We start from the raw sequence: 22,772 nt of genomic DNA, 5'->3' as shown, positions 1-22,772 counted from the left end.
CTGTAAGCACTCTCATGGATTCATTGTCTTTGATGAATCTCATGTTTGGTTTATTGATCAAAGGACGCCTCTCCTCTAGGTATTCTCCCAATCCCACTGTTGAATGCATTGCACCATTTTTCATGTCTCTGAGTGGAGTAAAGAACCCTGGTGGTGAATTCTTTGTCATGGTTAAGGCTCACTCAAAACTCTCAAGATAGTCTCTTACAAGTCCACTTTGGCTTAGTGCAACTTATCCCTTTTTGCCCGTGGTAAGGTCTCTCAAAAGTCAAGAATTTGTGACTCTTTTGGTTTTTGGAAACTAGTCTTAGGGTACCCTAAAAGTTTGGATTTAGGAAACCTAGAAAAATGCAGCTCTAAAACCAAAACCAAGCCCACAAGCTTTCTTCCTAGCTATACCTGACCCAAGTTGGAGTTGTCTATCAGAAATTATAGCACTTTTAGTGAACTGCACTTGAAACAGCACTCAAAAACAGTCTCAGGACTAGAACACAGGAACTTTGGCTTGTATCTTGGCCTCCTTAAGGTATTGCAACTTATCCCTTTTTGCCCGTGGTAAGGTCTCTCAAAAGTCAAGAATTTGTGACTCTTTTGGTTTTTGGAAACTAGTCTTAGGGTACCCTAAAAGTTTGGATTTAGGAAACCTAGAAAAATGCAGCTCTAAAACCAAAACCAAGCCCACAAGCTTTCTTCCTAGCTATACCTGACCCAAGTTGGAGTTGTCTATCAGAAATTATAGCACTTTTAGTGAACTGCACTTGAAACAGCACTCAAAAACAGTCTCAGGACTAGAACACAGGAACTTTGGCTTGTATCTTGGCCTCCTTAAGGTATTTTTAGCTCAAACTTGAGATTTGAGATGTACTCAAGTATGTCTATAAGATCATCAAGTCAGATACCCCCACTATGCTGAGGTACATGGATCGTGATCCATGTTCCCTGTCAAATTTTTTTCTCAAAATTTTTCCAAATTTTTACTGTGTGTATACAAGGTCATGTGCAAGATATATACCAATTTTCATCAGTTTTTGTTGAGGTGGAGATACATCGATCATGATCCATGTTCAACCACATCTGGACTTGTCCTCTTAGGAGTTTGTTGTTGACTATGTCCTCAAGCTAAATCTCAAATCTTTTTGGATTTGGACTTGGTTTCATAGGTCAAATAGCCAACACTAGGTCTGCACAGCGGTTTTATGTCTGTCACCTGTTTTGCTCCCTTTTGACCCAAATTTTCTCATTTTTTTCCAAAACTGGACTTGGGGATATGTTTCCTTATGTATGCACTATTGATCTGGAAAGTTTCAACTCAAGCTATCATTATGGGAACATGGATCACGATCCATGTTTGGAGCCCAAATTAACTTTTTTCTGTACCATCAGAATCAGCATGATTAGTAGGTCCTATGGTATCAAAATTTTTGAAAACAGACCTCTGGATTGAAAACTAGGTCAGTTCTGTCACTTTGTCAGAGTACTTGGCATTTTTGGGCTATTGGATAGGTTTTTGGTATCCAATTTCACTTTTGAAAAGACCATTAGACTCCTTGTGATGGGCTCTATCTATGGTGCATATAGCATCAATCTATGACAAAGGAACATGGATCACGATCCATGTACCTTTGTGTTAGAAGGTACTAAAACTTGGCACACAGCTTTCTCTTGGTCCCCTGATCCCTGCTATATGGTTTTTATATGATTTGGATCATTTTAGGTCAAGCAAAAGTCAATTCACAAGTTTTCTTTAGGGTTTATACCTTGATCAGTTTATGGAACTTTTGATGACCTTTTTGGACTATTTTGACAAAATTTCTTTCGGGACTTTTGTTCACAATGGCCTCTGCTACATGCTAGAAAAGTTTCTGTCCAAAAAATTCTCAAGGATACATGGATCGGGATCCATGTTCCACCACTTTTGGACCTGAATTTTTGTTGTGTTGATAGCTTGTGATGTTTGTAGCTTGCTCCACACATATTTTTGAATTTGGATCAGTTTTGCTCTACCAAATCTGATTTCTACAGTCTGTCAGTTTTGACACTGTTCTTTTTTTGCTCTTTTGACCACTTTTTACAACTTTTTGCATTTGGTTCTTTTCGGAAAAGTGGACGTCTATATCTTAGCTACCTACTACTCAAATCTCAGCCAAAAAAACTTCAAAAAATTTTCATGAGGTACATGGATTGCGATCCATGTTTGGAAGCCAAACTGACATTTCTCAATACTATTAGAATTAGCATGTTTACTAGATTCTATGGTATCAAAAGTTTTGGATTTGGATAAGTTTTTGTCATTCAAAAGCAAGTTCTTCTGTCTGTCCTGCGATTTTTGGCTATCTGGCAGAATTTTAGTGTTTTGATCAACTTTTTTCATTTTTTTGCTATGGTCTCTTGTGGCAAAGTTCTTCCACTAGTTATCAGGAATATACTTGTCAAATATTAGCCCCAAATGTCAAAAAGGTACATGGATCGCAATTCATGTTTGATAGCATTTTTTCATGAATTTTGTTCCGCAGGTTCTCTATGCCCTTTAGAAAACAAATCTCACCCCTTTTTGAATTTGGATCCCAAAAAGTTGAAAAAACCCAAGTTTTGGGTCTCCAATGCCTGTTTTATTGTTTTTGCCCTAACAACCAATTCTGATGTGATTTTTGAATTTTTCTTTCAAACAAACTTGATCAGAGCAGTTCCCACTGATGTACACCGTAACTGGTCACTTTTCCACTGATGTACACTGTAACTGGTCACTTTTCACCAAAAATGGTTTTTTGGCGTACATGGATCACGATCCATGTACCTCCACAGAATCTTGCCAAAATTTCTAGATTGCTTCAAGAGATTCTATTGATCCCCTTGATCCACAATCTTTTGAATTTGGATCACTTTTGAGCTCTCTACCATCAAATTTTTAGAATTTCGGAGTTATGGTCATTTCGGTCAAAATATAGTGTTCACCTTTTTCTCCCTCAATGTTTTAGCTCAATTTTGAGTTATACTTACCCTACTCCTAAGTACTAAAATGAAACATGAAACAAAAGCAAACAAAACAGTACAAAATAAAGTCGAAACGAAAAACGGTACAACACTCTGAAAGCATAGAGAAAATCGGAGATTGAAATGCTTTTGGCTATCTCACTCACAACCCTCTTTACTTCTCAAGAATAGATCTAGCAAGTCCTCGACTTCTAGACTCTATCAAGCACTAAAACCCGTGTCTAGTTGCTTCACTCCTCAAGTGTAAATGGAATGGAGAGACAAATCTTTGAAAAAAAATCGCTCTAAATACGCACTAGGTCACTCACCATCTAAGGATCATATCCCCAATAGTGGCGCCAATGTTAGCGGGTCGCCGCAACGGACGTCTGCAGCAGAGCTTTCTGGCACTAACATAATGTCAATACTCAAGGAAAGTGACTTGGATGGGGCACGGAGACTCTATGAGATCTTCAATCTCAATAAGTGAACCTTAACAAACAAACATAGCAGCTCTACAAGCAAACCAACGCTCAATGATCAGGAAAATTTGCCTATGTCCTTTCTCACAGCTCTAGGTCATCACGCCATTTCCGCACTTGAACGGACTCAAAATGCAACAAAACTTTAGGAAGAGGTCTAGGACACCTAGGGGCACTATCCTAGCAAGTCTGGTTGCATTTTGACAAGGTACCAAAATCACGATCCATCATGAAAAAGGTCATAAAATTGTAACAAATCAGTCCAGAATGGTCGCCCTATGATCTAAGAACACTCTCCTATGGTCAAAACGACTAAAAATAGTGATTTAAGCACTCAAATCTACAATTACAGCTCACAGATACGTAGTCGTAAGCCACATCAAAACCGACAATGCTTACACTTCAATTGAAGAGCAAAGAGAGAGGAACACAATGCACATTTCAGAATTGAAAATGGATTACCCAATCATTAGAAAAGTTGATTACAAGGTTGAGCAGCTCGTAGCTAGAGCGAACATTTTTTGAGCTCCTTCTTCCTCTCAAAATAATCCTCCTTTTACATTAACGTTATTGACCTTTATACCTAGGGCATTCTAAATGGCCAGTGGCCAGCTCACATGGACCTTTACAAATATCATTACATCATTACAACTTAGGAGATTGATCCACTACTTTGTAATCAGGATTTACACAGAGTATTACTACACTAGCTCGGAAAACTAATAGAGTACAAATGTGGTGTCCGACTATGTGTCCGGCCAGTTGGGGCCCGTTGGATTTTTCCTCAAACATTTACTTTTGTCTCATTTTTCAACTTTTTGTACCAACCCAACATACCACTAGTTTTAGCATGTTATATTAAGCCCACAAATCAAATTTGGTAAGATTTGGATCATTGGAGTGAAAATTGTGGCCAAATGTGCAAATTCAGTCTACAGACACAAAATTACTGACCATTTGAACAGGGATTATCCAAACTTGATGAAACTTGGCTAGGGAGCTTAAGTTGAGCTGCTTAACCATTCTGTGTCAACTTGTGACAAAAACTTGCATAAAAATATCAGAAGTAAAGAATCGTGATTATTTACATATGCTACAAAATTAGACATTTTTGCACATTTGAGTATATTTCAAGGTCAAGCATATCAAATAGACTACACAAATCAAATTTGATAAAACTTGGGTCAAAAAAGTGAGACTTAAGCCAGATTCTTGAAATCTGAGTCTACGGACACGAAACAGTTGATAACTTGAACAAATGTTGTTCAAACTTAGTGAAACTTGTCCAGAGACCTTAACAAGTTGAATACTTGGCAAATCCAACCAAAAAGTGTAAAAATTTTGAGAAAAGTAAATAAGCGTGATTATTACTTCTGATACACAGAGATAGACTTTTGGACTTTTGAGCTATACAGTGTTATACCAACATAATACAAGGCCACTAGTCAATTTTGGGTTCAATCGGATCCAAATTAGTACATGCTCACTCAACTTTTAGGTTGCAAATTAGTCCTTTGGCTTTTTGCAAAAGTAGAATCTGAAAGTCTCAAGTGGTGACTCACTTAGCTCAAATTGAAGTGATACACATAGACCAGCCACAATAGTTAGCCAAAATTGTACAGTCTTTGTGAAAAAATAGCTAACTTGATTAAAACTGATACAAGAATCAGGTTGCAAATAAGGAATAGAAAGCTTGATAGGAGTTGCAATCAAGTCAAGAGGAAAAAATTGATAACAAGTCAATCCGATGGTAAGTGCTCTATCCAAGGCTTCACAAGTCTATATGAACTTTACATCTGGTTGTATACTAGCAAACCAAAGCATATTTGGAGAGACCGCTAGTAGAGTATCCACCAAAGAGAGTGTGAATCAAGGCAATCACTTGGACACTATCTTTGAATAAGTCTCAGATATTTTTTCAGAATCAACATCTAAAATGTCTTCCTATTCGACTTATTTAGGAACCAGAACGACAGTGCGGTATAAGCACATACTCACCTTTTATAAGAATAATGGCCATAGAGCTTAGATTTACCTAGATCCTAATGAAGAGTATGATATTTGTATTGATGACCATGACATAGAGTTTGAAGAGGAAATTAGGACAAACAAACAAGGAAAAATGTACATGGATAAAAATGAAACTCAGTATTTACGAGTTGAAAACCCTGATGTGATAGACAAATGGGGTTAGAAGTAAATACCATAATTCCAGATATGGCAGCAAAAAAAGGACCGCCGACTTTAGAATTTGAGGGATATCACTGAATCCTTGGGAATGGCTTAGCACGGATAATCCTAGGATCGGAGTCTACTGTTGGGAGGATAGAAATGTCAAAGATCTTCTATGGACTTCTCGTGCCAAATCAAGACAATTAACACCCATGAAGATCATCTATATCTTCAAAATCAAAGACAAGGGTTCAACAGATCTACGAACCTACCTATTTAGGGATTTTTATAGCAATATTTTTGTTATGATGAGTTCTGAGGAGGTGGAACAAACCAAATACTAAGGGTACTCCATACGAGATTGGATATTGGGCCAAGGATCAGAAACTATTCCAAGAGAGGAACTCCGCAAGAGATCTTTTGGGAGAAATGTTAAAAGACTTGAAACTACCTCATCACAAAGAAAAACCAGGTGACACTAAAGTCAGTCCAGGGCTACATGAGTCACTATTTCCAACAGAGTGGTTTGAAGGACTCGGAACAGTACCAACTGCCAGGAGACCGGGAGTTGAACCAAATAGACGTGTCAGACAAACTAATTTTTTAAAAAGGGTCAAAAAATACAATGGATCATTATGGAAAATTTGGACCCACAAAGGGGCCTTATAAGGAGTTTGACTTCCTCTCTCATGTCCAAAATGGGCGTGCGGTAAAATTTTTGAAAATCAACTCTAGACTTGGCGGAGTTTTAGCAGTTAGAATCTACTCTTTAAGATCTTTCTATTGATATATGGCACGCCACGAGATTCCTCATATTTTAGAAGATTCTATTTTTTATTCTCTAGATTCTAGATGGAGTTGTCACATCACAAGAGAATCAAAAATAGAATCTTTCAAAATATGAGAATTCTCATCGCGTGCTATATATCAATAGAGAGAGCTTGAAGAGTTGATTTGCAAAAAAATTATCACACGCCCGTTTTGGACACGAGAGAGGAAGTCAAACTCCTTATAAGACCCCTTTTTGAGTCCAAATTTTCCCTAATGCTAGGGATCCATATGACCACTTATTAGCAAGCTTTAAGCAAGTGCTAAGAGCAGAATTCGTATTTGATTTCCATACTCAATTCAAGAGATTTGGAATGAAATTAGAAGGAAAAGCACTGGCATAGTTCCAAAACATTTTACCAAGGTCAATCATGAACTTAAATACATTAGCTCAAGGATTTGTAGCTGCATGTTTTAAAACGAGGATCAAACATAATATTGTAGCTCAAATCTATAACGTCAAATAGAAACAAGGTGAGTCTGTTAGGGATTGTGCAACTAGAATAAAACAATACATTGAAAGATGCCCAGAACTAGAAATACCTGCAAAAGAAAGATTAGTATCATTGTTTCTAGAGAGACTGCTAAACAAAGAACTTCATGCTATATTGTATATCAAGAAACATATGATCCTAGAAGAGTGTGTCTCAGATGCTATTGACTTAGGAGAGAATTGTGATATTTTCAATGAAGACGATGTCCTTAAGGATAATCAAAGCGAGAAAATAGTATCCACCAAACCAGCACAAGTGGGATGCCTGTTGCAGCACCGCTTACATCCATAGAAGACATGCTCAAAAGGATGAATAAAATGATGAATAACATACAAAAAGCACCTATGAGGGGATCAGGGCAAGGGATACCTCAACAAGGACAACCAATTTGGCCACAAAAATGGTGTGAAATCAAGGAAAAATGGACCAACCATGAGACCAATGAGTGCTATTACCAACCAAAGTATGATGGGAATGTTCAATACGTGCCTATGACGCCACAAGGACAACCCATGTACAGATATCAGCCTAATATAGCTCCAGCTCAAAGACCACCGATGGGTATGGAAAGACCTCAACCCGTGTTGGGCCAAAAACCTCCATATCTTGGACATAATGCAGTGCCTGTAAAGTACATGCATTCAGATGGAGTCATAGATGAACAAGCACTAGTGCATATTACATCCTATATTGAGCCTAGTCCATCTACAGTAATGGTAGAACGATATTGGTATAATTCACATCCACCACCAATGGAAGAACCTGTGACTTATACTACACTAGAGCTCGCACCGATGTACTATGTAGCTAATCAAGGTGTTAGAACTCCGATGGTTAGACCCATGATTAAGCCAAGAACTGGGAACTGTCATAAATGTGGTGCAGATGATCACTTGGGAAATGAATGCACAGAGACTACAAGAACATTGAGCCAATTGAAGCTTTCTGTATACAATGTTGTCAAAAGGGAGGACACTTGAGTCCCTAAAGATTGTCCAAAAACTCCTTTAACACTAGGTTGGTAATGGGACACTTTTACGTCCTGTTAAGTGACCATTTTCCTTGAATCATGTCAAGAGTTTCAAAATGGATTTTGAGGTGCTATCTATCTAGAAAGTTGTCTCGTGAGCTGAAAAAAACTCGACATTTTTTGGGAATATCAATTCCATCTTTAACCTTGTCCTTGCACAACATTTCACAACCTAAACTGTGTGAAAAAACGGGTCCTGTTTTTGGCTTTTTTCAACTTTTTGCAACTATACCACTCTAGAATTCATGTTTGTGAGGTCTATAATGCTAGAGAATTATCTTTAGTAGTCCTCAACATGTTCTGATGCTTCTAGGGAGAAATAAATGTTAAAGGTGTAAGTTATGACCAAATTACAAAAATCATCAAATCCTGTTTTTTAGCCAATTTCAGCTCTTCTATGATTTTTTTGGTGGCCTTCATTATATCCAAATGCAGTTTTGATTTTCTATGTCACATATTATAACATAAAGCTAATATTCCTTGAGTTTTGGGCACCTAATACCCTATTTTGCATAGTAGACAACGATGGTTGATTTTTTGAATTATAGAAGAAAACAAAACATTCTAGTATATCAAGTACAACTTTTTCAATATTGTTAGTTTCTTGTGACAACTACGTGCATTTTGTAGGTAGTAACCATATCTAGTCATAAGGATAAAATTTGTCAAGATATTGGATAGTTTCTATGGGATTCTACAACTCATAATGTTGAACCCAGTTTTTTCATGTTTGTTGTATTTAGCCTTCATCTTTGTCCCCAAGATTCCCCTTGGTAAGAGATGTATTATTCTTTTGACATGCTCCATGGCTCCTTATGAACCTAAAGGACAATAGGGAACTAAGAAAACATGCATATATTATTTGTATTGAGCGTGGCTATAGAAACTTTGATGATAGATTTGCAGAATGGTAAAAATTCAACTTTTTTGTACCTATTTCTTTTGGCAAAACAAAAAATAGTGAGTGAGAAGCAATCATATGTTCTGATCACCAACCCATTGAATTTATCTCAAGTCCTACAAAAATCCCTAATCTTATTTTTATGCAACAAAACGTAAGAAATGACTGTTTTGATGAAAATGTACTGGTCCATCAACTTTGGAGTCTTGGTGTGACCAAAAGATGAGAAATTTTACAAGTTTCTTATTTTTTCCATGTGTAGTAGGCCTTGAATTATAACCTCATGAAAGGATTTTACAAAATGAGTGGATCTACTATGGTTTTGGAGGTTTTTTTCAAAACTCTGAAAGGACACTTTTATGTCCTGTTAGGTTACCAACCTATTGTTAAACAAAGGTAAAATAGTAGTGAACGTAGTCCAAGTGATACCTAGTAGCTCAGTGGAGAGTGAACCTATTGTTCCGATCAAGGTAATCACCAGAGCCCAGGCTAAGAAAAAGAAACATAACTCCTCTGATGATTCGGAGAATACTAAAACATCCTCTCAAAAGACCAAGAGAAGAACAAGCAAAAGGAGATAAGCTTGAAGCTTATCAAAATCTTGTAAGAATTACTCAAGAGATGCTGGAAAAACAAAAACCCAAGCTCAAGAGTATAGCAAAACCTAAGGAGCGCGTGGTAGGAACACATAAAGAGAAATCCAAAGTGGTGGTAGAACCCCACTTTGAAACTAAAGAGCCAGAACTCATAGCGCCTGACACTGAAGATGCCTTAGATGGAATTTCGTTCATAGAAGAAGACTGTCCAAGACACTTTTGGGAAAAGTTTAGAGAGATTAATGATGGGAGCTTAACTCTGAAGTCAGGCTTTGAAGCTTCATGAATGTCTAAACCAATGACTCTAAAAACACTACCCTCTTACTTGGGAGATAAAAAGATGAATCCATAATATGTAAAACCACTCAGATAAAAAGAGCAGAACAGACCCTAGAGGTAGACAACATCCATTCAATCATGTCTACACCCATTCAATGCATTCTTACTTTAGGAGAAGTATTTAAAATCAAACCATATTTATGGAATGATCTACAAGAAACCTCGGGCGGGGGGGGGGGGGGGGGGGGTCACCATTCAATACTCCCCTATATAACGTGCGTTCGCGTGATATTAAAAAAACCCTCTTTTAACATGTCAGAATAAATAAATGACCCCTTATTTTAGAAGGTTTTTTCAAAATTGAATATTAAAACCCCTTATTTTAATGTATCTCTATTAAATTACCTAAAATTTTTGTATTTCAAAACCCCTCCTTTCGAACCCACTTTATACATTAACATGATCACATGGTGCACCCCCCGAGTAGGAAACTCTAGAGAAGGTGGGGATAACAGGGCTAATCGTAAAAATTTTGAAAAATTTGAACCACGAATTGGATAAAAAAGAGATTAGTTGCGTTCCAATGAACAAAGTTGGAGAATAATATGAAGGGGAAAAAGAAAACACAACACTTCCTGTGAGATATTGTGTGACGGGTGTCTAACCTCACTTCTATCTTAATGCAGACATAGCGAGAACCACGAATATAATTGTCAATCCATGGGATGAAGCTGACTCAACTACTGCATAGAGGCTACAAGAGGTTTTCAATCTCTTGTAAAACAACAAACAACTCGCATCTAACTCAAGATACACTCAAATGACAGAAATCACCAAAAGCTAATTGCTAATCGGTAAACAAATCACAAGCATTACAGCATCAAACAACATCCAAACATTACAAAACTTCTAGGAAATGTTTATAAGACCTAAGCACACATGCTTATGGTCTCAAATCTCACTTTAGGTCAAGTGCAAAAATTGCAATTATTAACAGCTGTGAGTTTTTGACCTAGTCATTTTCGACCGAGAATGCATCTAAATGCTTAGCAATGATGCCCAATATCCTGTCTATACTTATTTTATGATTTTAAAGCTTAAATTCTTACTTATGATGAAATTAGGCCATGGGTCGGCGATGCCAAAAGCTATGGATTACCATGAAATGCTTACGTCAATGCGTAGAGCTCTTACCTGCGATTGCAAGCAATAGACGGCACTGCAATGTGACAATCGGGAAGGGAGTAGGAAGCGTGAAAAGGAGAGAAGTGAGCACTGTTAGCTCACACTATGTTTCTATTATCCAAAACTTATAAAATACTTACAAAAATTGGCTTTTATAACTTAACCAAGGTTTTTGTGGTCAAAACTAATAATCTGGGCGCTCTAACTAAAGATAGGTTGATACAATCTGGAAGCTTGTAGCCCCAACTCATCAATTACATTGTTTATCTAGAAAGTAGGAGTTACAACATTCTCGCTTCTGTTGGGGTATAGGCGTCTGTGCCTTGCCCGACCGCCCAGAGTCTGGGCGCCCACTAACTTGTATACCTTATACATAGCATAAGTGTATAGGGGGTTGCTCACTCTTTGAGTCTCCCCACCCACATCATGTGTGTCTCCTTCTCTCTCTCTCACTCTCCGTCTGTGGTGCTCCCCGATCCCCTTCAATTGGTATCAGAGCTATGGCAACCGCGGAGAGCACGACAGCTTTGAGAGCTTCCAGGCGATAGCTCGCTTGCTCTCGACGGTAGAGAGATTAAGAAATCTTGGAAGCTTTGTGAGAATGCAATGGGAGCTTGTGAGCTCAATTGAGAGTGATGTATGCTCTTGTGGAAGCTCAGAAAGGAGTGTGGAAGATTGTGTGTAAGTGAAGGTGCTGCCCTAAAACTGTGTGCGCAGCAACACTATTTTCAGATTCGTTTTTCTCCTTGTAGAATGCAGATCTCAGAATATTGTCCGCGATACCCATCCGTTTCGACCTGGTCTACAACTTTGTTGAAGAAACTTTTTGCAAATTCCTCACCGTTTTGCTGATATTCAGCTCAGACTGACTGTATACAGAAATTCCAGATTTTCTGTTGTCGCATTGTGTGCGAGTTTGATGCACTTTTGGAAGCACGAGAGATGCTTGAAGTTGAGTGCATAAATTCTGAGCTGAAGATGCAATTGCAGCTTGTGTTAAGCTTGTGGTTTGAGGGTTTTTTGGTAGACTTGGGCAATGAAGTACGGAGGCGTTTACACACCACCGAAGCGGTCTCTTGAGAGACGCAGGTTTTTTTGGAGCACACAGGTGGAGCTTCTTTCACTGGTTTTCACATGATACTTTGGCAGTGATTTTGTGCTTGAATTCATGGTCTTTGTGGATGGTTTGCATATGGTTATGGCACATGATTGATTCCCATTATATATGCATTTTGGCGAGCACTTTCAAGTGTCGGTGAGCTCTCTTGAGAGCATTGTTTTCGCATTGATCAAGTTTCCGGATTGCAAATCTTTTGGCATTTGCTTATGCGCAGTCACTCCGTTGATGTACGTTGAGTGCAGATTGCCATTGTATGTAAAAATGTGGAGCCATTTTGGCATTTCTACTCATTGGCATTGAGTAGTGTTATGGTTTATGGTAGAGATTGTACTTGAGTTTTTTGCTCAGTTTTGAGGGGAAATTCTGTCGGATTTTTCCCAGATTCTTGCCATAGTTTTTGATCGAGTGTTTACTCTTACTTTGACAGGTTTCATCAGTTTGTACACAGTTTTGTGTTTTTTGTATCCACTCTCGCAAGAGTGAGGAGTTGTGTATCTTCTTTGCTTGAGATAGTGGTTTGCTCTCAGGTGGGAGAGTCTTGTGATCTCGAGCATTGTTTGCCATAGTTTTGCAGAGCTTATGCATGTATGTTGAGTGTAGTTTGATGCGCATTGATTGCTCATTGTATTGAGCTTGGAGGACAATGGTTATTTTGTGTTGATAGCCATTGTGCGTCGAAACTCTGGCGAAATTTTCCCAGGAGTTTTATGCGTATCATTTATGTGATCTAGGTAGAGATTGCGGGTTGCACTCAACATTTGTGTGCGGTGTTCTCTGCAGGTGGGAGATTTGTGCGTATGTATGCATCGATACCACACAGTGTGGGCTTGGTGATTAGCTCACAGATTGCAGTGTGATACTAGAGCATGCGAGGCTTTTATTGACATTGCGGGAGCTCTATTTTGGAGTGTGTCTCACAGGTTTTACATTGTGTTTCTGGCCATATTTGTAGACAATTTCCAGGTGTTATTGGTGAGGTGGTTTTTCTTTCTAGTTTGCTACATTGTGCTCATGGCAGAGACAGGTGATCGCTCAGATTATGATCCCTCCGAAATGTGCATGTTTGATGGGTCAAACTTTGCAGCATGGAGAGAGTGTATGCTTGATGCATTGACACAGCGAGGGTTGCATCGACCATTGAGTGGTGATGCAGGTAGACCTTCAAACATGTCTGACGATTAGTGGCAGGAGCTAGAGGAGATGGCACTATCTACACTCTCTTTGCACCTTGTGGAATCTGTATATGCTCTTGTTATGTATGAGACTACTTCGAGAGAACTTTGGCGCAGATTACATGATATGTATGATAGATCTGAGTCATCACGGACTCGTGTGAGACATGTACATTCACGAGCACGCCGACATGTGACATGTTGGTATTGTGGTCATTCTGGACACGTTAGACGGTGTTGTTTTCGTCGTATGCGACATCGTAGGAGACATGGCAGTCTCAGAGATGTATGTAGTGATGCCATGGACTCAGTTGCTTTGACAGTTGAGGCAGATGTAGTGTCGGAGTATACTAGTGACGGGGATGTCACTTTTATCTCGACCTATGCACGAGATGCTATACATGTGGATAGTGCACTCCCTTCGCAGTGGTTGCTAGACGCAGATGCTATGTTTCATGTCTTGCCGCATCGTGCATGGTTTTGTAGCTATTCTAGCGGGATGCTTGGTAGTGTACGTTTGACAGATGGATCGGTGCATGCGATAGCAGGTGCAGGAGATGTGAGACTGTCATTACCGAGTGGTGCATCTTACTTGTTACGACATGTGCGCTATGTACCAGATTTGACAGTGATTTTGATCTTGATTGGTCAGCTTAGAGATTGTGGATGTCGGATTTCGCTACAAGAGCGAGATTTTGTGATGCATTTGGGTTCGCTACTGATTGCGAGAGGTGCCAGGAGTGGTACAGGTTACCCATTGCATGTGGATCACGTGAGAAACAGTGTTGTCTCTGTGATCATGCAGCCAGGTAGACAGCGAGAGAGCAGGCGAGTCTCTTTTGCTTGTGGGTTGTAGGATACTTTGCATGGAGTGCAGAGTAGTGATCTCGTTGTGCACACAGTTGGGGCACGACTTGAGCAGTCACACAGAGAGGTGACAGATTCATACATGCATGTTTTGCTAGTGACTGAGCAAAGCAGAGAGTCAGTTGTGCGAGATACTTCTATGCAGGATAGACAGGTAGAGCGGTCTTGCTCTAGTGAGTCACGACAGGAGGACGTTGTGCAAGAGTCTATGCATATGGAGTTAGAGCATGAGAGCTCTAGTGAGTCACAACAGATTGAGTGGTCATGTTTGCAGTGGATGATTGCAGAGGAGGCTGAGATGTCAGAGATTATGCAGTCATTCCTTTCTATGCTCGACAGTGAGCATGGGGATATAGTTGTGCAGGATATGTCTTCTAGCAGACACCTAGAGCAGCTGGTTTGCTCTGAGGTTGCACGACAGGTTGATGCGTCTTTTGTGGACACTCAAGAGATGCATGTGGCTGACACGCCTTGTCAATCAGAGATGCCTATTGCTAGGGATATATATGTTGATGCATGCTCTGTAGAGCTAGCAGGGCCCGCTAGCATTGCATTGGCATTCGGTGGTCTCATGTATGAGATGCTGATCTTGAGACCAGATATCGCAGCTGCAGTGGGAGCATTTGCAGTTGGGGTTGTCAGTCGTCTGTTGACTGATGATGGCATAGTGCACGAGGGAGATATGCAGGTATTGCATACATACTTGCAGTACGTGTGCGGTACGTCTGGTGGTGTATGGACTTACACGGGAGCAGGACAGCCGGATGCACACGATCACAGCCAGCCAATGGGCATCGGTTGAGAGCGGTTTTCTCTCACCTTTTGTAGTCTTTAGACTAGGTTCCCTTGCTTAAAGGCACATTCGCCTTTAAGTGGGAGATTGTTGGGGTATAGGCGTCTGTGCCTTGCCCGACCGCTCAGAGTTTGGGCGCCCACTGACTTGTATACCTTATACATAGCATAAGTGTATAGGGGGTTGCTCACTCTTTGAGTCTCCCCACCCACATCGTGTGTGTCTCCTTCTCTCTCTCTCACTCTCCGTCTGTGGTGCTCCCCGATCCCCTTCAGCTTCATCAAGATAATAAGTGTTTTTACAATAAAAGCTCTGAAAAATGTTATCTGAGTTGTCCGAGGTAGCTTGCTGCTAACATTCCCCCCCTTTGATACAAGACAAAATGTAGGGTCTTTTTGGAGGGTTGTAGCTGCTCTTGTGAACAGAATTAGATATCTCAAATTCTAGGTCAACCAGCTCTTTCTCCACTTGGGGTGGATATCCTCTAAGTCTTTTGCCTGCATATCTTTGTATAGTCTTTCTTTAACCTGTAATAGTTTCACTTTGATCAAGGTGTATGGTAGTGATTGCTGATGCCACTGAGCATTGATTTGGTTGGGAGTGAGTTGAGTTACAATTACTAAGTGGAGAACTCTCAACTACCAATCCATTGCTGCTTTCCATTCAGCATCTGTTTCTTGGACAATCTGCTCTTTTAGTGCATCTTCCTTAGCTTTAGAAATCTGGACCATTGGCACTTGCTCAGCTTCAGTGAGTGGTACTTGAAAGTCCAACTCCGACTCTCCTGCTAGCCCTTTTGATGGCTGTGTTTCCATCTCAGCAAATGAGACTAAGGGTATGTCAATGGTTGGTTGTTCAGATGTTCCTACTTCTTCCTCATGTTCTGGTTGTCCCACTCTCAACAGCTGATAGACTCTCTTTAATTTGGTTATCTCTTTGAGCAATTTCTCTTCTCTTTGCACCCGCATCACATTGACTTGCATGATGACTTTGTCATTTGTTTCCAAATCTTTAGGTTCTACCTGAGCCTTCTAGAAGTTTTGATTGTTTCAGTTTGTGGCTCTTTGGTTTGTGTTGTGGCTTCTGCTTGTGGTCTTGGAGGGGGTTCTACTTCTCCTCCTCGAGGCGTTGTGGCTACCTCGGCTACTTCTGCTTCTTGAGGCCTCCTGGATGCCTCAGCTGATTTTGGTTGGGTGGTTGTATAAGGTCCAACTTCAGTTTGCTCTGTTTCTTTTGGCTATTGAATACTTCTTTCTACTTGTTGCTTCTCTTTGCCCTTTGCATCCTCGCCTTGACTAGATTTAGCAGGTGGTGAAGGGCTTGGGCTTGGCATTGGATGGTCTTCTTGATCCATAGTGGGTGAAGTGGGTTTTGGAGACATCTCCCCCTAGTTGTGATGTGACTCACTTTGTTCAGTAGCCTCTGCTTGTCTTTTTTGATCGACCGCTTCTTCCTTTGCTTTCCTTTCCGCTTCTTGAGCTTCCTTCAGCTTCCTTCAGCTTCAAGGCTTCTGCTTCTACATACATGCGCTCAAGAAAATCCTTGGGATCCTCTGTTCCTTTCCTTGCAAGGTTTCTTGTTTCGTGGTCCCCTTATATCTCTTGGACTCCAATCTTTTAGGGTCCTCACTTGCAATTTGGCGGCTTCTTTCATATGTCTGCTTTTCTCTTTCAAATCATGCCTTCTTTTGCTGAGGTTCCTCTTGGTGGGTTGCTACTACTTTCTTTTTCATTTCTTCAATTCTTGCTCGTCTTTCTTCGTTTTTCGAGATTTCACTGCTATGAGCTTCGTGGGAGATTTTTGCAGATTCTTCATATGACATATACACTCTCTTTGTTGAATGAGTGGTTCTTGGAGAAGGTTGGGAGGACACAATCCAAGTGTTCTGATCTGAGGCTGCTGTCGAAAAATTATTGGCCATTCCAATAGCATAATATGCTATTCTTGTCAACACTTTTGGAGCACCCACATATGTGATCTTGCCTTCTTTGTGCCTTTTAATGTGGTAAGCACATACTGCACATGATCAATTGTCTGCCTAGTTGTTGACTTCAGTAGTTGAGTGAAGGTAGTCGCAACCACATGGTTTGGAGTGGTGTAATGTGGTGGTCTCTTTGATAAGAAGTGGAAGTGTTTATGGTATTGGTGAGCTGGTTCATCCACTTGCCTTTGGATGAGATCAAAAAAGGTGGCAGCAACGGTATCTTTGGTAAAAGTGCATGTTGTCTTTCTATCTCTGGCCGACATTGTCATACCTTCAGTTGGTAGCTTCAATGCCTCAGCCACTATCTCTTTAGTGATTACTACTTCTACCTTTTGCCTCTGTTGATCGGTGATTTGGGCTAACCCATCTTCTTTGATCATGGAGAGTAATTCATATGTCTTTTGAAAATCCACGCTGCATGGTTCGTGGTCGTAGAAGTCTCTTAGGCCTAGACTTCTGTTGGCTTCTTTGGTGTGTGGCTTTGCAACTACATCATATGTCTCCTTTGATAGCATTAGCAGTTCTACTTGGTGTCCTTCTTTCCTCTTGAACCTGTCAGTGAAAATTGTGGTGCTATTTTCTTAGCTGTTCTTTAGACAAATAAGTTTCCTTTGCCGTCTTCACTGAACTTGGATCTAATTGGTAGGGTGGAAAATATTGCAACTTTTCTTTCTAGAACACCCTTTTCTTTGCCTTCTCGATCGCTTGCATTGCTCTTGTTAAGGGAATACAATGTCAAAAATAGAGAATTCTGCAAATTCGGCAATGAAATGCCCTGAGTCTGAATTGCTGACAAATGATGTCCATCAGCCCAAGAGGAATCTTGTCTTTGAGTACTCAAAAGGAAATATGCTTCCAAAAATCAACAAATACCTATTCCCATCAACACTCTGGAACTAGATGAACGACTATGGGAATTTGAGAAAGATGCAGTGTCAAAAGATGATGAATGGTTAGATGGAATTGACCTTCGCATCAAAGTACAATTGAACAATCATAGAGAAAATGCATTGGTCAATACAGGAGCTCGAGTAAATGCAGTCAGTTATTCCACGTACAAGAAAGCAAAGAATTAGTCTTTGGCAGTAGGGACATTGACTATTAAAAGATGCAACAAAAACCCAACACCGGCATTGGGAGTAGTCAATTTAAATGTGATAGTACATGGATGTTCATGCCCTCATCAATTTGTATGCTTATCATATGAACACATGAATGAAACAATGATTCTTGGAATCTCATGAATGCAGACGTACAAGGTAGTTCCAGATTGGGATACCAATCAACTCAAGCTATCACCTGAAGGCAAGCAACTCATTGTTCCAATTGCACCAAGAAAAGAGGATTGGAAAGGATATTACCAACAGAGCAAACCACGAAGAAATCAATATTCTCTATCCTATAGACAAGAAAATGCTACAAGTAGCATGCAAGGAGTCAGACAAAAGCACAACTTAAGGACAAGCCGTGTCAAATCTGGGTGCCCAAAACATCATCTACTGTACCAAAGATAGTTCCAAGGTTCATAAGACAAAGAAGAGCATCTTCAAGAAGGGAATCTAAAACAAAATGGATTTGGAGGAAAAAGGAGCACTTATCTTCTTTGCAAACTGTAAAACCAATGAAGGAGTGGAGGGTTAAGTCTCAACCACAACAGTTCATCAATGAAAAACCAAGATAGCCGTAGTGAGTTAAAGCTCAACAACCATCATCATTGATACCAACAACTCAGGAAATCAGCATGCCAAAGCATCCTGATGGTACAATAAAGGAAAGAGCATACAAGCTACAAGACTTGCTCTTTGGGAGACAACAAAAGAAAACATCGACCTCAGAAACCCTTGAGTTAATTACTCAAGACCCAACTCTTGCATAGCATAATGGTTTGAATTGCATTGATCCTCAAAGCATGGTAGAGCCAACCAAGGCTATGCATAGACATGATTGTTCAACCCACGCACACAGTCATCCCGGAGTACGCCATCTAGGAGAGGTGAAAGGAAACTAAGTAATTAAGGAAAATGTTTGAAGAGGGAGAAATTTTTTCGATGTTAACATGTGATTTTTGCAAACTTATCCAATAATGCCCTTGACAAGTCATCGACATGGGAAATTTAACTAATAACATCTCCCCGATGAGTGTAAATAGTCTATATACTATCAAAAGTCATCCAAAAAATGGCGTTTTTTTGTTATTTTCATCAGTCTTCTTGATGTTGGGACTTAAAAATGGAGAAATCCACCAAAAAATAATAAAGCAGTGTTTTTTAATGAATTTTCTTAATTATTGATTTTTCACTTTGCTTTTTTTAGCGCTTCGTCTTCATTTGCACAAAGACGTAGATGTTGATCTTTTCCTCTTCGATACAATTGATTCTCAATAAGAGCATAGTCTCTTGCTTCAATTTCAATTTTTCTTTGGCGGAATTTACTCATATCCTTAGGAAATGTTTGGCTTGATTAGTAAGTAGCTAGATAGTTAACTCCACTTAGGAACGAGTGATATTTGGAACAATGTCACATGAGGTATGGGTACTTGTTTCTGGCATTGAGGAATTTTTTTAAGAAATGAGTGAACATCACTCCTCATGGTTGGCCAAAATACTCCAAGTCTCAAGATCCGTTGCATAGTTTGGTCTTTCGCAAAGTGAAGTCCCACTATGGTAATCTGTGCTTGACTTAGGTATTGGATTTTCTCCTCAAGATTAATATACAAAAGCAATATTCCATCTCGATTTATTTTGTATAGACTTCTAGCTAGTAATTGATACATAGCCGATTGCTCAATTAATCCAATTGTAATAGGAAAAGGTATTTGGAAATCCACTTCAGCTATGGTCATCAAGGATACCATATCTTTCGACCATCGAGGTATCATTTCCACAGAGAACAAATATGCATCTGGTAGATCATAGTCTACTCCCTTTGGTGGTTCTCCTGATATAATCCTTGACAAATGATCTACTCTTTGGTGAGTGGTGCCCTTCTTTACAACTACAGTAAAATCAAATTCCAAAAGAATGACGAACCATCTCATTATACTTCCTATGTTGCAAGGCTTGTTGACCAAGTACAATAGGGCTTGGTGGTCCACAAAGAACACAAATTTGTTAGAGCTAATAGGTAATATCTATACTTTTTTATGGTATAGTTCATTCCTAATCCTTCCCTTTTGGTGGTTGTATAGTTTCTCTCTTCCATATTCAACTGTCTACTACTAGCATAAGAAGTAGGAAATTCAATCTTCTCGTCTTCTGGTTGAGCTAGTATACACCCAATGGCAAAATTCGAAGCATCTACATGTATGTGGAATATCTTATTCCAATCCGGTGCTTTAAATATTGGAGCTTAAGTGAGAGCTTGCTTAAGCTTCATGAAGGATTATTCACACTCATCAGTCCATTCGAAGAGTGTAATCAAGCTGTACATAGGTTTTGCAATTATAGCATACATGTAAAAGAATTGTCGGTAATATCCACAATGTCCCATGAAATATTGAACCCCTTTGACTGTTGTTGGTCTAGGCAATTGAGCAATGACATGAATTTTATCCATTTCAGTAGCTATGCCGTTTTTAGACACTATATGTCTTAGAAATTTTCCTTGTCTGCCCATAAATGTACACTTTTTAGGATTTAAGAAAATCCTATAAAGTCTATATTTTTGAATACCTTTTTGAGGTGTTCAAAATGATCAGCTCAAATTGATGAATGTACACATAACTCATCCATATAATAAATTCCAAAGATATTCCTTAAAAGCATGGCTCATCAATCTTTAAAAGGTGGTAGGAACATTAGTTAACCCAAAAGGCATAACCCACTAGGCAAAAATACCCCATTCAGTTGTAAAGACAACTTTATGCTGATCTTTGGGGTCAACCAAAAGTTGATTGTATCCCAAAAAGCCATCTAAAAAGCTATAAGCTTCTTTTCCTGCAACTCGTTTAAACCATGCTCAGTGATTGGAAGAGGAAAGTTATCTCTAATGGTAGTTGCATTCACTTTTTGAGATTGACACATACTCTTAATTTTCCATTTTTCTTGGGTACTACCACAATTAGAGACACCCAATCTGTGTGTTCAATTTCATAAATGAATTTGGCTTTGTTTAGCTTTTCTATCTTTCTGGCAAATGTTTCATTATAAGTATATGGCCTCTGTCTTCTTGGTTTCACATCATCTCTCATAGGTATGGTATGTTGACAGATTTCTGGAATAGCACCCTTGAGATCCTGATAAGATCAAGCAAAGATATCTTGGTATTCTTTCACTAAGCTTAACAAAAGCTCTTCTTCTTCTTTTGTCAGGTCGTTTGCAATGTAGGTAGGTCTAGGCTCTTCTCCTGGTTCGGCTAGATCTATCTATTTTGCGTTTTCAGGTCCTTCGTAGGACTCGCCCTGTTTTCTTAGTTCCCTAAGAGGTTGTTCGAATATAATTTTTTGGTCTTGGAGAGTATATTTCTTGTAATAAATGGAAAACACTCATTACATCTTTACCTTCCTCCTTAGTGGTTTTCATTTTAGTGGTATATATCTCCTTTAGAGCTTTCTTCAACTCTTGATACTTCTTTCTCCGTTCAACTCATGTCATAGTTGAATCCTTGTCCTAGTATTTAGGTTTTGCTTGAGTTTCCTTTCTCGTTTTTTTCAATGTTTTTAATATTTTTTGCTTTTTGTTTAAAGAATATCTACCAGTGATTTTTTCTTTGACACAATTATGTCCTTCTATTTGCATCAAAAACTGTGTTCTACTAGAGACTGATAGCATAGGTCTAGCTTTCAAGTTTCTCATCTCTTTTTCTTCTATACCATTTTTGTCTTGTCGGTTTTTGGTTTGGAAAGTCAAAAAGCTTTTCCTCCCTTCCTTTCATGAGTAGTTTAGCTCTCACATGTTCTTTTTCCAACCCCGAATCATCTGAGGTAGCTGAATGTTCTTTTAACTCATTTGTGGCATCATAGTCGAGGTCTGAAAAGAATTGTTGAGCCTTCATCAAGTCCTTGGATTCTTGAGTTTTTTCTTCAATGTGAAGGGTTGAGATCATTTGTATGTGAATTATGTCATAGCTGTCCTCATTGAAAAATTGAGTAGTCATAGACGTATTTATCACACACATCCATTGTTGCCAAAATTTGAGTCCACTCAAATGGCTCAAACAAATGCTCCGAAAACGGTTCATGAACATAGGCTTCATCTGTGCAATCCGTTTCTAAGATACATTCTTCTCATTTTAGGCTCCCGATTTTTTAGACTCCACACATCCAAATAGGTGTGTCTTTGTTCAACCAAGATGGAAGCTTAGTATCAACCGAAAAGACTGAGTCAAATTCTGGTATGGGTGTTTTCATGACCCGTATTATTGATTAACCCGTCTTTTAGATTAACCCGTATTATTGATCCCACTTGCTTCAAGTACAGGTAGTTGTTTCCCCAATCCTGAATGAGTTGTCGTATGCAAGTTCTTCTCAAGATGATTTCATATTTTAGTTTCTTTCCAAAGTCCACTATTGCAAAAGTGTGTTGATAATCAATCCCACAGGAATTGAATATCACTTTTTCAAGAAGTCCTAGGGGTCTTTTGATGTGTCCATCAGCCAATTGCAATTTCATTCGAGTTTTTCTAATGGCTGGTTTTTCCCATGAATTCCATACTACTTTTGTGGCTATGGCTATGCCTGCCCCACTATCTAGTATTTCCATGGTTTCTAAATCATTATATCTCACTGGAAGGGTTGTGTTTCCTTCTTCCCCTTCATAGTATTCTTTGACTTTGTTCATTGGGATGGATTTAATCTCTTTGTTATCCAATTCATGTTTCAATTTTCCCAAATTTTTGTCCTATTATCCCTACCTTCTCTACAGTTTTCTGTAGATCATTCCATAAATATGGTCTAATTTTT

Source organism: Adiantum capillus-veneris, chromosome 3 (assembly GCF_014529385.1).
Source record: "Adiantum capillus-veneris isolate H3 chromosome 3, ASM1452938v2, whole genome shotgun sequence".
In the NCBI taxonomy this organism is placed as follows: domain Eukaryota; kingdom Viridiplantae; phylum Streptophyta; class Polypodiopsida; order Polypodiales; family Pteridaceae; genus Adiantum; species Adiantum capillus-veneris.
The sequence above is the reverse complement of the archived record's forward strand: the minus strand, read 5'-3'. Positions refer to the sequence as shown.